This window comes from Vulpes vulpes, chromosome 7 (genome assembly GCF_048418805.1).
Source record: "Vulpes vulpes isolate BD-2025 chromosome 7, VulVul3, whole genome shotgun sequence".
In the NCBI taxonomy this organism is placed as follows: Eukaryota; Metazoa; Chordata; class Mammalia; order Carnivora; family Canidae; genus Vulpes; species Vulpes vulpes.
In genome coordinates this window covers 119,569,578-119,587,569 of record NC_132786.1, presented here as the reverse complement: position 1 = coordinate 119,587,569, position 17,992 = coordinate 119,569,578, and positions in this window count along the sequence as shown.

The following is a 17,992-nucleotide window of genomic DNA, read 5'->3' as shown; positions in this document are numbered from 1 at the left end:
GAGTTCCTGCATATCCATTATCCAGTCTCCCCTAATGTTAATACCTTACATAACCATTGTGCATTTATCAAAACTAATAGATTAACATAGTCACAGCATGATTAACTCAATTCCGGACTTTATTTGGATTTTACCACTTTTTCTATTCCAGGATCAAATCTAGGGTCTGCTTTTCATTTATCAAGTCTCCTGCTCTCCTACAATCTTTCACGTTCTCATTCTTTCCTTGTTTATCATGACTTTGGTATTTTGAAGCACATGCAGTCTTTATGAATTGAAAAAAGAACATGGCCTATATCTCTGGGCTCAATGATGAAATGTAGTTCTTTTCGTAAAGAACTTGCTGTTTAACTCCTTTCCTCTCTTATCAATGTTTATACTCATTTTCAACTTTGTTTGGTTCATTTTTGTTACAGTAGGTGCATATGAAAAATGCTAGACTAAAAGAAATGCCAAAATTACACTTAGTCATAGAATTTTTACGCTAGAATGGACTTTAGTTTGCAAGATCCCCATTTAAAAGAGAAAATTTATGTTAAAAAACTCAGACTATTTGGGTTTAAAAAACCCAAACTAGTGGTTGCTAGAAGGGAGGTGGGCTGGGGGATGAGTGAAATAGGTGAAGGAGATTAAGAGTACACTTACTGTGATGAGCACTTATTGTGAAGAGTACACTTAATGTATAGAATTGTTGAGTCACTCTAGTGTACACCCGAAACTAGTGTAACACTGTATGTTAATTATACCTGAATTTTTAAAATGGTGAATTAATTAATTAATTAAAAAATGGAGCCAAGAAGAGTTAACTTGCCTAAGTTGTTATGGGTATTTAGCGATAGAACACTAAATAGACACCATCTACATTAATATATTTCTTCACAGCTGATAAATTGCCTATGTAGACATGATTTCCTTTTTTTTTCCACAAAATTATTTGTTTCTGGAACATACTAGGCAAACTCTTTCTCAGAGACTTTGCTCCAGCTGTTTTCCTCTGTCAAGAATGTTTTCCCCGTAGATCTCTTTTGGCTAATTCATTACCATTTTCAGATACTTGGTCCAATCTCATCCATTCTTTGACATTTACCCTGATGGTCTACTTGGTGTTCCATCTGTTTTGGCTACTTTATGTCCTATAAATATACTGGCTATCCTTTCATCCATTTTGGATTCTACTGAACACTTGTTGAACATCTACTATATGACAGGTATTTTGTTAAGTGCTAAAAATGCAAACATAAAGAAGACAGGATAACTGAACAGTGCACTCTGGTAACAGAAATACATTTAAACATATAGTATCACTACAATGTGGTGGGAAGCATAATAAACATAGACACAGAGAGCTTTTGAAGCAAATAACCTGAGAGGCTACAGAATATTTTCTGGGTGAAATGGCCTGAGTTAACTATTTCAGACAGTATCTCATTTCCACTGCCTCTCTCTTTCCCAGTTCCTCATCACTGGATCTATTGATGCTCTTCTTTATTTCAATTATTTCTAAGCTATTGGCACTGTATTAACTATGTTTGGGAGTACCTAAATTGTTCCACCTTATTCCTTGGTATGCTCTTAAGTCTAAAGCCATCACTGTGGAGTTTAACATCATGTCTTCCTCCACATAGACTACACAAGCAAGGAACCCGTAGGTCCCTTTTTCCTTGGGATAATGTCCCTATCCTAAATCCTGAAATTTTTTTTAAGATTTATTTATTTGTTTGACAAAGAGAGAGAGAGAAAGGGAGAGAGAGAGAGAGAGAGAGAGAGAGAGAAAACGCATGCACATTTGTGCCAGAGGGCAGAGGGAGAAAGAGAAAGAGAATGTCAAGCCAATTCTGCACTGAGCACAGAGCCTGACATGGGGCTCAATCTCATGACCCTGAGATTTATGACCTGGGCCAAAATCAGTCAGATACCTAACTGACTGAGCCACCCAGGTACCCCCTAAATCCTTAATTCTTATATTGTAATGCCTCCATTTGGATAACTGGAGTCTGAACCCGTTTCTTCTAAGAGGCTTTGGTATAACCTAGTTAATGGTGAAAAGGGAAAAAAATCAGATTGAGGCAAATATGGATGTAAATTCTGTCTTTACCATCTACTAAATGTCATTTTTTTCATTTAGAGATAATTTATTGAGAACTCAGTAAGTTCTGGTGACCTTGCCAGTCACTTTGCCAGGCAGTGAGTATTATTCTCAATAAGAGTCTTTGCATCTGCAATTTTATTTTCTAGAAATAGGGCAAGAGAAAAATAAATCAATTATTATGATAGTGTATTAGTTGTCTAGGGCTGCCATAACAAAGCATGACAGACTATGTGACTTAAACAACAGAAATTTATTTCCTCACAGTTTTGGGCACTAGGAGTCCAAGATGAAGATGTTGGCAGGGTTGCTTTCTCTAAGGGTCCCTCTCCTTGACTTGAAGATGGGCTCTTCTTCTGGTGTCTTCTCATGGTCTCACCCCTGTATATATCTGTGGGTAATTTTTCTCTTTCCCAGGTTATTTGCTTCAAAAGCTCTCTGTGTCTATGTTTATTATGCTTCCCACTTTCTGGTGTCTTCTCATGGTCTCACCCCTGTATATATCTGTGGGTAATTTTCTCTTTCCATGAAGATACTAGTCATATTAAATTAGGGCCCACCCATATGACCTTATTTTAATTTAGTTACTGCTGTAAGAGCCTTATCTCAAATATAGTCACATTTTGAAGCACAGGGTTAGGATTTCAGTATATGAATTTGGGGGGTGGGACACAGTAAAGCCCATAACAGGGAGTAAGAGATGTCTCTAAAGGCAGTATTCGTAGGTATTTTGCAAAGAAAGGGAGGAGGCTGGTGGACTGATTCAAATAGCATGATCAGGGCAGCCCAGGTGGCTCAGTGGTTTAGCACCGCCTTCCGTCCAGGGCGTGATCCTGGAGACCTGGGATCGATTCCACCTCGGGCTCCCTGCATGGAGCCTGCTTCTCCTTCTGCCTGTGTCTCTGCCTTTGTGTGTGTGTGTGTGTGTGTGTGTCTCATGAATAAATAAATAAAATCTTAAAAAAAAAAAAAAGCAAATAGCATGGTCAAAGGAGTCCTCTCTGGGGAAATGAGGGTTTGGATAAGTTCTTAAATCTAAGAATGAATCTGTTGTACTATTATCCAAGGGAAGGGTATTTCAGGCAGGGGAAACTATAACACCCATGAGAGAGCACTGAAAGTATTTGGGGAACTGGAGAGTAGTAGTCATGATATTAGGAACATGGTGAATCAGGAAGAGAATCCTATGAAAATGAGGTCTGTAACATGTGAATTTTCCAAGTTTGAGTTCCCATAAGCTATAATATACACACAATAGTACCAACCACAAGAAATTGTTGAAAGAATTAAACTATGTACTAATGAACAGTTCTAGCATCTAATTGATGCTCCATTAAAAAAAAAAAAAAGTTGAAAAAAAAGAAGCATTTTCTTTTCTTCACACATCATTCATTACATTTGAAATTACACTCCAGGACATTCATTACTGTAACTAATTCTGACCTAACTCTAGCAAAATGGAGGTGGCGTATTCACACGTTTTCCATCACCTGACCAGCTTCAATCACTTTACAGCTGCCATCAAAATCTGACAAGCCCATGATCACTATTCTAAAATACCTTCATTAAAAATATCCTTATCAAATATACTGTCAAAAAATCAGGATTTGATTTGCTGTATAGTTAACCTCCAATTAGTTTTGGAAAAGAAAGTACATTATAATCACTCTTTAACTATTAAAATAATTTCAAATTTGGTAAATTTCTACTTGTAATTATATAAAAACAATGGCAAGTGTCTTTTTAGATAATTATATCTAATCAATTGTAATATAATCTATTTTAAATCCACTAAGAGATATTTCAAAATACCAAATATGCTATTCACTCACTTATATCACATGTATTAGGAAGTAAAATACAAGGTGTAGCATTATCTGCAAATTGAAACTTTATTAACAAGGGTGATAAATTAATGATGTTTTAGAAGATGTAATTTTTGTTTCAAAAGAGAGGGTAGACAGGTTAAACTGGATTCAGATATTTTTTTCTCACAAACTGTGATACCTCAAATTACCCTTCATTTCCTTCAATTATGACACTTTTTTATTCTAACAGTGCCTTACCTTTCTAAAGTTGCCTTCAACAGAACATTCAGTACCACACCGGATTGTCAGCGTTGCTCCTGGGTTGTTCAGATAAGAGTGAGATGCTGAAACATGTTTTGGGCTTACTGCGCAGCCTTGTCGACTTAGATTTTTAGTTCTCTGGGAAGTATTTCTACATACAGTCAGCACTTCGGAAGCTTTTCTCCCTTCTTTTCTTCCTTTCTGCAAAATCATGTCGAGGATTCCAAAAAAGTGACTTCCAAGAAGTATATTGAAAATTTCATTATACTTTTAAAATCACAGTGGCTTGTACAAAATAGGTTTCCAATAATTTTTGGGGGGGATTGATAAATACATCCCAGAATGCCCTGTAGTGTGATTTGCAGTGTTATTGTCAGAATGATTTTACAATGAATCCTGGGTTATTATTTGCTGATGAAAGAATTCTAGAGATTAAATAATAAAGCAAAACAGGCAAATATAGTACCTGTGACTTAATTTTAACTTTTAAATTTATTTTGTGGGTTTTAATCCCAAGTATATGTACATTCTTTATTTAGATTTTTAGTTTTTGTTACGGCCTATCTGGAACTCTAGGATTCTGAGATCAAACCGTAGCTCATTAGGTTTAGGATGATTAGTGATGTCTACCATGGAAGCTGGAAGGGAGCATTAACATGGCATTTGTGATTGTGGATTTAGAGAATGTTTTGTAGCAGATTAATTTTTTTCATATTCTTACAATTGTTTTGTCCTCTGATGGAATTCCTTCTTTATCATATAGCACTTGTATGTTCACACCTCTATTTTCAAATTCTGCCCTCAGGAAGGACTAAAAACCTCATAAAGTAAAATCAATAAAAATAATAATTCTCATTTTAAACCTGTATTTCATACCAGACACTGTGCTAGATGCTTTACGTGTATTTATGTAATATCCAGCAAAATGACCATGGAGTAAGAATTATTCCTAATTGACAAAAAAAAGCTTTGATAGTTGCATACTCTCAGAGGTAATAAGTACCTAGTTCAGAATTCGAGCCCAAATTTTCTGCCTCCAAAGTCCCCGGTCATAATCACTACGTATACCAAGAGCATAAATAACGTTGAGTCAGTTAAATTACAAAAATTCAACTGAGTAAATTTTAAAGATCTAATTGGCTTTATTAAACAATTCATGAATCCGGCAGCATCCCATCTAGCAAGTAAGGGGGCTCCAAAGAGTCGTACAAAATGGAAGGATTTTATGGGCGAGTGGGGCAAGAGAATTAGCCAAAGGAAAGGATTGTTTCAGGTAAGGCGGCTTTCCTTTAGGGAAAAAGCAGAGGATCTTACCGCTTAGATTACCTCCTCTTTCTTTGGGGGGGTAGAGAGGACCCATGTGGCAGGTTCCCTGGCATGATTAAATAATTCTGAACTGATTGGTTTAAGATTACTTTGCTGAGGAACATTGAAAGTGTGATTGTATTGCGTTTTAAGTCCCAGTTTGGGAACTTGATCTAAATGACCCCTTATAGGACCTACACTGTCCTTTTTAATCTTAGGACATATAAATATCAATATGCAATTGATATCTCTATCAGTAGAGAGGTCAGTGCTAAGGATGAGATCTCACTTATTTTCCAGAAAATAAACAATTATATTGTATACAATTTTCGATATTTCTCTAGATCAAAGCCAATCCGTACAATACAGCCATGCTTGGGTTATAGAATCAAAAGACTTTAGCACATTGAGAGACCTTAGGGATCATACCTTTCAACATTCTTGCTTTTTGGATGAGGTGATAGGGCTTGGGAAGGTATAGAGTGATTCAGGAAGACTATTACACAGGTAGTCTGACTCTAGATCCTGGATTCTTTCTCTCGCCTCAGTCTATTTTTCCTAAACACATGCAAATTAATGGCAGAAAGGAAACCATGATCAGGGCAGAAAAATGAACCTAGTGTTGGGAATAAAGTAGTTCCTCTGCTCTTCAAGGTCCTTCTAGCTGGACTAAGAATCAAATTGGCATGAGGCAGATTAATAGGTGAAAAACATATTTAATCATGTAGGTATGGGGCATCCACACAGACGTAGAAATTCCGAAGACTGTGAGGTGACATGATGTTTATGTGAGCTAAGAAGAAGGGAAGGAGTCTTACTCTACAAAGGGGAGAAACACTATTGCAGGAAGGTGAGAGATGTTTGGAAAACAAAATTGACCTATTCTGCAGATAAATATTATTTGGTAAAGATGAATCTCTGCTAATAGCTCTCTTCCTGGTACAGGTAGGCAGTTGAAGGGGAGATAAAGAGCTTTTCCTGAATTTGCTGGGTTTTGATTGCTTTTAACTCAAAATATTGTTCATGCCAAAACGGCCCAGCTTGGGACTGCCTCCCTTTGGCCCCAATATTAGTATTTAAATTATGTCATGGAATAAAGAAAGAAAAGGGAAGGGAAGGCAGAAAGGCAGGAAAAGTTAAGTACTAAGTAGTAGCTCAAAAAGAAAAAAAAATTCTTACAGAACCCACCGTCTAAAATTTCCACTGTCTTTGCTGTGTAGGATTTTATTACTCACTGACCAAGAGATCCCAGCATTTTAAAGAAAGGAACAATATAAATTACAGTCCCTGTCCTCAAAAATAGACCTAACATAACTTGCTTCAGGTGTCTCTTCACTCTACATGGTAGATATCCTAAAAGTTTCTTGCAATGCAGTTTGAGATCAGCAGATGTGCTCTGCAGAAATGGTCTCAACAAAGCCAGAGACGAGTCACCTTGACCACTGAAAATCCCAAGAGTGTGACAACAGCACTCCTGGTACTGTTGGGAGAAAGTTCCCTCTAGTCCTGAGAGGTGAAGGTAGTTCCTGAGTCATGAATTAGGGATCAGGTCTTAGGTGCTAAAATGACACCCAGTGCCCCATAGTGCCTGGTGACATTTAAGGGAATCTAATTCTTAGGATTCAAATATAATGACCAAATGGACTTCTCGTTTTGTTGATAGGAAGACAAATCGCCAAACTGCTGTCTTGCTAGTCTAGAAAAAGAACACCATAACGTATCATGAAACTCCACTGTGTTAGAAAGAATTATAAGCAGCATATTCAATGTCAGACTTACTCCTGGGTTAAAAAAATTGTAAAAATATAATTGTCATTATAATGTCATTTACCATCTTCTTGCTTTAAACCTGCTACCCACAGGTATACAGCTTAGTCCTTGGAAATGACCACAGGACTCAGACTTTTATTTAAAATATCGTGTGCATGTGTGCTGTTATGGTGTGTTTTGACCAGCGAAAAGTAACAGGCACTCATATAATTCAATTGCCATCGGTTAGGTGAGGCTGAACCATAGATCTTTAGTCTTCAGATTTCTTTTTCAGTCAGAAACTATAAATTACTTCCAGTTTTAGTCAAGAACTATAAATCTTAAGAGGTGAGGTGTCAAGTTAGTGAGGAAAGGCATCCCTTCAGGTGGAAAATTCTCTATATTAAGTTAATGTTCAGTGATATTTAGGTGCCCATTTTGGTAAATCTGTAGAGGCAACTTCTCACTGAGAAATTAAGAGTTAAGTGAATAGAAGAAAACATTTTAAATTAAGTTTTTTTTTTTTTTCAGAAGATCACACAAAATGTGTTTAGATAACATGGTACTGTTAAAGCATATTGTACTGTGAATTCTCAAGTGGTCAGTATTCAGAAATGTATCATTGCATACAACTGAACTTAAAAATAAATGAACTTTCAAAAGGAGGCAAGAAATCAGTTTGAATATTAGAAAAACTGTTTTCTTCTACGGGGTCTCATTAATTTTACCTTCCAAAAGGCAAAATATCTAGCTTATCATGTTTTCTTTACCCAGATAATTTTAAAACTTTCCTTGTGAATCTGAATATAATATTATGGTACATTTTTAGAAATTAATGTGCTAGCTAATTATAGGTTCACAGATTAAACATTTTGTTGCCATGAGATCCTGATTTGATGACCGAAATAATAGGCAAAATCATGTAGTTCTACCTAAATTTAACTACAACGACGCTATTTTCACTTCAGACAGTTTAATATGTAAAATGTTTTCATAAACAGCATATAAGCAGCAAGGTGCAAAGTAAGAGACAGGAAAAATCAAATAGCTTAGAAAAAATATTCATGGACAGGACCAGTTAGCTCAAGTTAGGTGTAGGTAGGTTAGACTTGAATTAATTAGCTAATTAATTAATTGACCTTTAGCAACAAAGAAAATCTTACCTCACTGACAGCTACTCATTGACACATTTAAAAGATGCAAATAGATCTTTTAGACTTTTCCTACCTTAAGTATGAAGAATTTTCTTTACTAGAATTCTGTATCAAATGCCTTGAGTGCACAATGGTATAATTTCGTTGAATCATTCTGAGGACAATATATTATGCCTTCTTTGCCATAATTAATACAGATTTCCTCTGTCAACCTTATGCCCAAATGATGTTCATTTATCACAATTGGACTTGTACACACATATAATAATGAAGCCTCTGTATGGTACAAAGAACTTTAATTCTAGTGTTCAAGTCTAACAGCAAATAGCAGAAACTTTCTTAGGGATTTTGAGACATGGTTAAGAAGTGAGGAAATGGTATAGGGATTTTGTTAGCTGATAGGAAAAGAAACCTTTCAGCTATCACAAGTGATGTCAGAAAGATATTTCTGTGAACAGGGAGCACAGCAGGATTTACTTACAGGTTGTCAGGGGCAGGGGTGGTTGAAGCTCTTCCCTGTGGTATTCACTCATTTCTTGAGTGCTGTTACAATTATTTGCTTCAGCCAACATGATCTGAAATGCATACAAAAAAGCATATAAGTATTCAAATTTTCAATGAAAATCTCAATCCTAATTAACTATAAATCAGTAAAGCTGAGTAGCCTGAGGTAGGTTAAAATGAGAACTTTGTACATGAAAGGCTACATATGCCCCTAAATCTAAGAATTTCCTAGTTGCAAACCTCCAAATCACTACATGCAACTTCTTTGACTTCAATTACCTTCCTAAGGGAAGTGAGAGCAGGTTAACCAAGCCAAATAGAAGTTCGTGTCATCAGGAATAAGTTTTGGTTTTTTTTTTGTGTGTGTGTGTGTGTGGTGGGGGGGGGGGGGGGTCCATGTAGCAAAAGCCATAGATCTCAACGGGAGTAGATCTCTGGCCCTGTCCTCTGAGACTGTGGAGTGGAACAAAGTTAGGATTTATGCCCTCCTGATGCGCTGAATTACACCCCTGGGGCCTTAGACCCAGAAGGAGCAGTGTTCCTGGTGCCACTCTTACGACACGTAGCACATAGTACTTCACCAAGTTATTAGTATGATTATATTATCTTCCCTTGTAAGGCTTAAGGTTCTCTAAGGACAATAACTAGGACTTCTACATCCTCACAGGTAGATTTATGGTATTGCCAGCTACTGGACATTGCAAATAATGTGTGCTCAAAACTACACAATTGCTTTTAAAAAGAGACCAGTTATGCTACCAATGAACAGACAGAGGAGGGAAGAATTTCTCAAACACTTGACAAGGATAGACGCTCTCAAACATTCACAAGAAATTCCTGTCTCGATCTTCATGTCCTAAACGGACTTTCTATTAAATTCACTGGTTTTGTTTATTTTCATTTCTGCTCATCTCCAGTCAGAGGTGAGTTGACACTGGCAAAGGAATAATCCTATGTACATTTCCAGTGCGAAGCAGAACACCTGGATATCCAAAGTCATATCCACCTCCCTTTAGATTGGAAGATTGTCCTCAAGGCGGTAATATAAATAGCAGCTCCCCAAACAGGGCTGAGTGCATTGTGGGGAAGACCAGGGCCGTCAGGGGCTGGCCAGACCTCAGCCTCCCTCGCTAGTCTGATGTAACAGTCACATTCTTTAACCAAGCCGAATGCTGTATCTGAGCATTTCCCTGTTTTTGATTATTTTATTTAATTCTACATAGAAGTTTGAATAAGGTCTCATAATCCATATTACCATGTTTATTTAAAAACTGAGGAGTTAAATAAAACTGCCGAGTAGGATTTGGCTCCGTACAATTTCATATGAAATCTTCTCTTCTCAAAATAGAAAACCCTTTAGGTATTTGATAAATACCAGACGTACCAGTACACTGGTTATTCACCCTCCTTTGAAAAGTAGCTCACTGAAGAGAAGATTGGCCATTTAGAATCTTTTTCTTTCACTTTGACTGTGTTGTGTTTGAACCCAAATTACATACTATAGGCAGGTAATGGGGGAAGTCTGCAAGTCTTCACTTTCTGACATCTTTTTGAGAGAAAAATATGATCCTGTCTTTCCGATTTTCTCCTTTTACTTTACACTGTTGTGGCAGTTTCTTCCCACTGAACTACAGGACCCTAACATTACATTATGAAAGGTATTTACTGTAATATGTACAAGATTGCATTTATTGCTTAGCTGTGCAGAGAGTAGATTAGGGCATGTGGTTTAGTCTCTTAAGCTTATTAAATGATAATGTAGATATCAATAATACTTCAAATAAAATATGACTGAGAGATTAAAGTATATTTTTCCTGGAGTTAATCTATAGGACAATCTCCATCATGCTTTTCCTTGTATATTCAATAAATAAAAATAACATTATCTCTGAGCTTTTTTGGTGTTTGGGTGATATGTTAGTGGAGAGAAATTGATGTTATACTTGGTAAGATATTAGTTTCCTTTGAAATTATGTGTCTTAATTATTCTATATTATTTTATGTCTCGACTATATAACCATCCATTTTCTTGGGGTTAACCTTTAACTTGCTTTTTATTTTTAACAAAATATGTTATGAAAGTATTTTAATTCAAATTTGTTTTTGTAAGTCTTTTATTCATAAAACAGTTTCTCAAGATTGTATATTGGAAGATTGTAAAAAAATTTTTGACAGTACATATTAAGTGAGTAAGTTTTGCTCAAGATATTTGCGGTATAACCTTAGTCAGCTTGGGCTCCCATAACAACATATCATAGCCAGGATGATTTGTTGTTGTTGTTGCTGTTTTTAAGGATTTTATTCATTTATTCATGAGAGAGTCAGAGACACAGGCAGAGGGAGAAGCAGGCTCCCTAAGGGGAGCCTGATGTGGGACTTGATCCCAGGACCCCGGGATCATGACCTGTATCAAAGGCAGATGCTCAACCACTGAGCCACCCAGGTGCCCATAGACTGGATGATTTAAACAACAAAAGTTTATTTCTCGCAGTTCTAGAGGCTGGAGGTCCAACATCAGGCTGCCAGCCTGGACTGTTTTTGATAAAGATTTTCTTCCTGACTTGCAGATAGCCACCTTCTCACTATGTGCTCACATAACCTTCCATTACTACATGTGCATGGACAGTGAAAGGATGAGACAGAGAGAAAGAAATCTCTTCCTCTTCTTATAAAACCACCAATTCTACTGAATTAACATCCTACCCTTAGGACTTCACTTAACTTTACCTACGGAGAGCACTGTGTCCAAATACGATCACATTGAGGTTTGGGCTTCAACATATGATTGGAGGGGGACACAATTCAATCCATAGCATTCTGATTTATATTCTACTAATGACAAGGGTTTCCATAATTATTTAATTGGTAATTGGTAGATCATTTGAGTATGCATTTATCAAACACTTGTAGACAACTTCTAAACTTTTTTTTTTTTGCAGTGCAGTTGGTTTTTATTATTAAAGCCAATATTTGGAAAATGGCTGTCCCCCATGCTCCATGACCCGCCCAACTCCAATTTCATCCCATTATGTCCCGTGAAGGTGAAAACTATTTGTCTGGAAAAGACTCCGAAATGCTCATGCCAAATGAGAGAATGAGGATGAATGAAATAGGCTCAGATAATGGTCTTTGTGATTGTGTCGGCTCCGCCCAGGATTCCTGGAAAAGATGGCTTGGGGTTGGAGCTAGATAGCCCCTGATCACAGTGTGGGTCCCAGGGGTCCAAGGTGAGTGCCAAGAACGAAGGCATCCGAAGAGGCTGGGCATCAGGCAATATACTAGCACTGAAGTGGTGAAGATTAAAAGGCATTATTCTTGTCCATTAGTTGTCCAAGTATAGGGGGGGAAATCAAGCAGGTATAAAGAATTAACCTACAGTATGGTTAATTGCTATAGTCTGGAGACTTGAGGAGCAGTAGAATTCAGGTAAATGAAGAAATGGAAGAAGGGCAACAAGTTGTAAATCCATAAGGATGTAGAAGGCTTAAATAACACTGTCAACCAACTTGAGATAATTGACGTTTATAGAATACTCCAACCAACAATAGCAGAATACTCATTCTATATAAGCTCAAATGTAGCATTCGCTAAGCTATATTTATGCTGGTATGAAAAGCAAGTCTGAATGAATTTAAAAGGATTGGAAGTCATAAAGACTGTTTTTTGACAAAACAGAACTAAATTAGAAGTTATGACAGAAAAATACCTGAAAACCCTCTTAATATAAGAAGAAATCATAACAGATATTAAAAATATTTTGACCTAAATAAGTTTTTTTTAGTTTATCAAAATTCGTTTCATGCAGCTAAAGCAGTGATTAGCCTCGGTCTTTTTCTGAGGCTGTATTAGTTCAAATCCTTGGGTGCCCAAGGGTTAGGGAGAAGCCAAGCACTACTGTTTTTCAGAGGACCATTTTGATCAATATATTGTGTTAAAAGTAATTGGGGAGGGGGCCAGCATGTAAAATGTAAGATGGGTGAGTATTGTTATTGTCACTGCTTTATTGAGACATAATTTTCATACAATAAAAATGTACCCATTTTAAACATATAGTTTGATAAGTTTGGGCAAATGAACAGGATGTTGAAACAGCCATCACACCAAAATATGAGACATTTCTGTTGTCTGAGAAATCCATTATGGCTCACTGTGAAGTTGATCACAATCCCCCATTCCCAGCCCCAGGCACCCACTGGCCTGCATTCTGTTTCTGCAGTTTTGCCTTTTCTAGGATTTCTTATAAATGGAATCATTCAGTATGCAGTCTTTGTGTCTGGCTTTTTACACTTAGCATAATGTTGTAGACTTTCACCCATGTTCTGTATATTCATATTTCTCCCTCTTTATTCCTGAACAGTGCTCATTTTTAAATACATATATAATTTGTTTTGCTTGTTAGACATTTGAGTTGATTCTAGTTTGTGGGGTCTTATTTTTTTTAATACTTTATGTATTTATTCATGAGAGACACACAGAGAGAGAGAGAGAGACAGAGAGAGAGAGAGAGGCAGAGACACAGGCAGAGGGAGAAGCAGGCTCCATGCAGGGAGTCCAATGTGGGACTCAATCCTGGGATTCCAGGATCAGGCCCTGGGCTGAAGGCAGCGCAAAACTGCTAAGCCACCGGGACTGCCCTTTGGGGTCTTGTGAATAAAGCTCCAACATACATTTGTTTACAAATCTTTGCGTGGATAGGGGTTTTCATGTCCTCTGAATGTGTTGCTAGGCCCAGTGGTAAGTGTAAATTTCTGTCTCTTTTCCAGCCCTAAGTAGGCTGGGGAATGGATTCAGTCAAGAGGAGAAGACTCACAAATCTCACAAATCTCAACCAAGGAGTTGGTTTCTCTTTCAAACATAGAGTAGATCCCCTTTTAGTTTCTGTTTCTTTCTTTCTTTTCTTTCAGGGGGGCTTCCATGCTCATGGGTAGTTTATAGACAGCCAAGATTTTGAGCAGTATTTGTATTTAGATGTTTAAATATCAGTTCTTCTGTGGCTATTTTGCTTACAGGGTTTCCCCCTTAAATATCAAGGGGGAAATAAATACCTGCTGCCTTGAGCTGCTAAGACTGTAATTCTTCACCTGGTTTGAAGACGTGGGGTAGCTTGTGGAGTACTCAAGATAAGAAAACCACAAACTCACAATCCTTACCCACTGCAGCAGTCATCTTTGAAAGGAAGCTATTTCCAAGATTTTTGCATAACTTCATAATTTACCAGTGCCTGCAAGTAGTTATTTTTTAAATAATTTTGTTCAGATTTTATCATTTTTATCTGTAGGAAGGATTTCCCATCATTACGAGAAAGGCTTAATTTTTTTTAACTGATAGTACCTAACAAAAAAAATGTCTAGAAAATATTCACCAAATAGTAGGTAGTAGTTATTTTATATTGGAGGAATTTCAGGTAATTCAGATAATTTTTCTTTCTTATACTTTTCTGTATTTTTTGATCTTTCAATTATACTGTTATTATAATCAGGAAAAAAGAGTATTCCATTTTATTGCTTTCATTCTGTAATAGTCTGCAAGAACAAGAACACTGGAAGTTGGAGCTGAGATGTAATTTTAGAGACTGTTTAAGTGCTTTAACAAACAGACGAGAATTATTTTGTAATTAGTATAGTTTTATGTCTAATGCAGAACCTCCTGTTAAGGTGGTACTTGAAAAGATTTGTTGGGCTTTCACTCCTAAGTAGTTTAAAATTTTGTCTTATTTATGCTATTAATTTGTATTAGTATAACACACTTTTTAATAATAGAAAATAGTGTAGGTTCATGTTGTCTGATTAATTTTAGTTATTAATGTAATTTAATAGCTTTTGTAAAGGTCACAGTATTATTTCTATGGGAGCATCTTCTGACCTGAGAAAAAATACAAGGAGATTATAATAGCTATTACTCATTGAGAATTGACCAAATACCAGCCATTGCTCTAAACACTTTATACATTTTTTTAAAGATCTTATTTATTCATGAGAGACCCAGAGAGAGAGGCAGAGAGAGACACAGGCAGAGGGAGAAGTAGGCTCCCTGTGGGGAGCCCGATGGGGGACTCGATCCAGGACCCCAGGATCACACAACCTGAGCCGAAGGCAGACACTCAACCACTGAGCCACCCAGACGCCCCAACACTCTACACATTTTTAAGCCACATAATTTTCTCAACACCCTTATCAAGTGGGTTCAAACATGATTCTCTTTTTATAGTTTAGGGAACTGAGATTTGGAAAGATTGAGTATTGCTCTAGGCTCACTAACTTGGTACATGGCAGAGTGGCAGTTCCCTAGGTTTGAATCCCTGCAGATTGGCTCCGGGTCCACCATCTTTACACCACACTACACTCTACCATGGAAAAATGTAGATTTGGATATGAGGAAAGGGATCTCATGGTCCTTCTCTCTCAAAATGAAATGGTAGAAAATATTGCCAAAGCAAGGTAGAGATTTCCTTCTTCAGATACCTTAGAAGGCTGAATTGGGCTAACATTTTCCCAGGATGCTTTAGAGATGGTCCAAATCGAAGGCAAGTTGGTTTCTGAAAATCTCCTCCAGATCTATATAACTTAGTATCTTGGTTCACATCTATTCTCACCTAAGTAAAAATTTAGAAGTAAATATTTTCTCACACCCTGCATCCCAGAAGCTACTGGGGTTTTGTGGTTTTATTTTTGTTTTTGTTTTTGTTTTTGTTTTTGTTTTTGGCCTTGGTACTCAATTCTCCCTTAATTTAGATTTCTAAAAAGTCAAGTCTTAAGATCAGTTTAGTGGATTGAGCACAGTAGTGCTCATTTTACTCCCTTAACCATTTTTTTTCTCTCTTCTTGATGAAACTTTTTGAATTTTAACCACATACGTGGCTGCCTGGCCAAATAAAATTTTTTTGCTCCCCTTTTAGATAGGTGTGGCAGTATGACTAACTTCTGGCCAAAATAGTGTAAACTTGAGTGAATTAGTCAATCGAAGTCACCTCTTTCAAAAGGAAAGTGCTTATTTTCCCCTTCCCTAACCACCCTCCCCCCCCCCCTTTTCCTTTTTTTTTCCTGTTCTTCAAGCTAGAAAAATGGATGTAAGTGGTTCAATTGCTTTGGATCTGAGATCAAAACCATATATTGAGAATGGCAGGGTCAGTCTTCTGCCCTGGATCACTTTTTTTTTTTTTTTCAGCTAAATGAGAAAAAAATATGTCCTTCTGTGTTATTTAAATGATGTATTTTAAATCTATATCATATCAATCATGTATTTTGTTGTCTCTTTGTTACAACAATGTAGCCAGTATCCTAATGTAAAGATGAGTATCTGAAAGTAGGGTATCAACCCAATAAAACCTAGTGGCTTTGCCAGCAGGTGGTGGAAGGCAAGGGGGACACATATTATAGTCCAGAAAGCTGGTGACTCTTGTCATACTGGGACGAAACATTTAGTAAACAGTTGCCTGTAATAATTTTAGAGGTGGGGCACATCTTTCCTAGAACTGCAGCCCCAGCATCAGGGGCTAGAAAAAGTAAAAGTGTTGGTGTACTTAGCAGATGATTTCTGCTTTTAGTAACTAGGAGAGAAATGGATTTAGTCAATTAACCAAGTGGCAAGCAGAAATGGAAGGTAACAAAACCATTCTAATGGAGTACTCTCTGCTCTATTAATAAAAATGAGTACTGATCGTAACATATAAAGATAGGATATTTTTTCACAGGAAGGTGTTTCTGGTCATGAAACCAGTGTCAATGTCGCTCAAGAGGCCACAGAAATGATCTTTCAAAGTCAAGATTGTGTTGGATTAGATTAAATAGGCCATCTCAAGTTGAGAGAACAGACTGATTGGAAGCTTAATTTTGGTTCACTCCTACCACCTACCAGCTTTTTTGGGCGACTTAACTGTCGAAGGGTGAATTTATTGGAAAGAAAAGGGTGGTAAAATATCAAATTGATTAAAAAGAAGGAATGTTAGTGTCTGTGTATGATAAATCCGTGTTAAAACACTAAGAGTGTAACCAAAACAGATGTCTTATATTACAAAAGAAAATAAAAAAGCCACCTGGGTGGCTCCATGGGTTAAAGTGCCTGACCCTTGATTTAGGCTCAGGTCATGATCTCAGAGTCATGAGATTGAGCCCTGCATCAGGCTCTGCACTTAAGATTCTCTGTCTCCCTCTTCCCCTCCTCTCTCTCTCTCTCTCTCTCTCTCTCAAAAGAAGGTTAATCTAAAATCAACTTTGAGTTCAGTAACTTGGACCTTACATTAGAAAAGCCAACTATGTCCGAACCCCAAATAGCAGAAGAGAGGATGGTTGCTGGGAGCCTTTCTAGAAAAATTGCCATATTAAATATTCTTTGTCAGAAAATTAGAGCAGCTGGCATCCAAGGGCAGGTTAAAGATACTCTCCTCCCATCCAGGCAACTGTTTCAGACGGCCTCAAGGTAAACGCCATTAAATCGAGATGGCTGAGAGAGTAGTCTGAGCCCAGAACCTAGTATATAAATGAAAGCCTAAGGTCATAAAAGCTACAGCTAGAGAAGATCCCTTTCATTTTGGTGACTTCAAATGGAGGTGACCAGAATCAAAGTGATGAAAAGAAATCATTGCTCACCACAAGTCTGGCCTACACAAATCTGGCCTATGGTTGCTGAACCTGTTTCCCAAAGTCTGCACCAGCATTATAAGACTACAGGGACACATTCCTCAGTCCCACTTTCATTTGAGACCACAGGGGGAAAAAAAAAACCTACAAGAAGACTTGAAGGGACTCCAAAGGACAATGGACAAAGGAGTTATTTCTAGGACCTGTGGCAAACTGGGCTAACCAAGGAACTCACACAGCATGAAGTCTTGAAAATTCACAGTTAGTGGGATTTGGGACATATTTTTCCTTCTTGTTTTGGATTTGAGTTTGTGTTGTAGTTATATTGTTTCTACCCTGACATCCTATAGCAGGTACATGTGTGGAGAGTGTGTGTCTTTTAGTTTATAATTCACAGGATCACTTCTTGTGCCAGAAAGCACTGTGCTTCACCCAGACATACGGACTTCTTGTTGGCTCCAACTGTGGCTTCTCTCCCTTGGAGAAGGCATGAGAGTGCTTCATGCGCACGGCGGAGATGGAGGTTGACATGTGGGCGGCCACACAGTG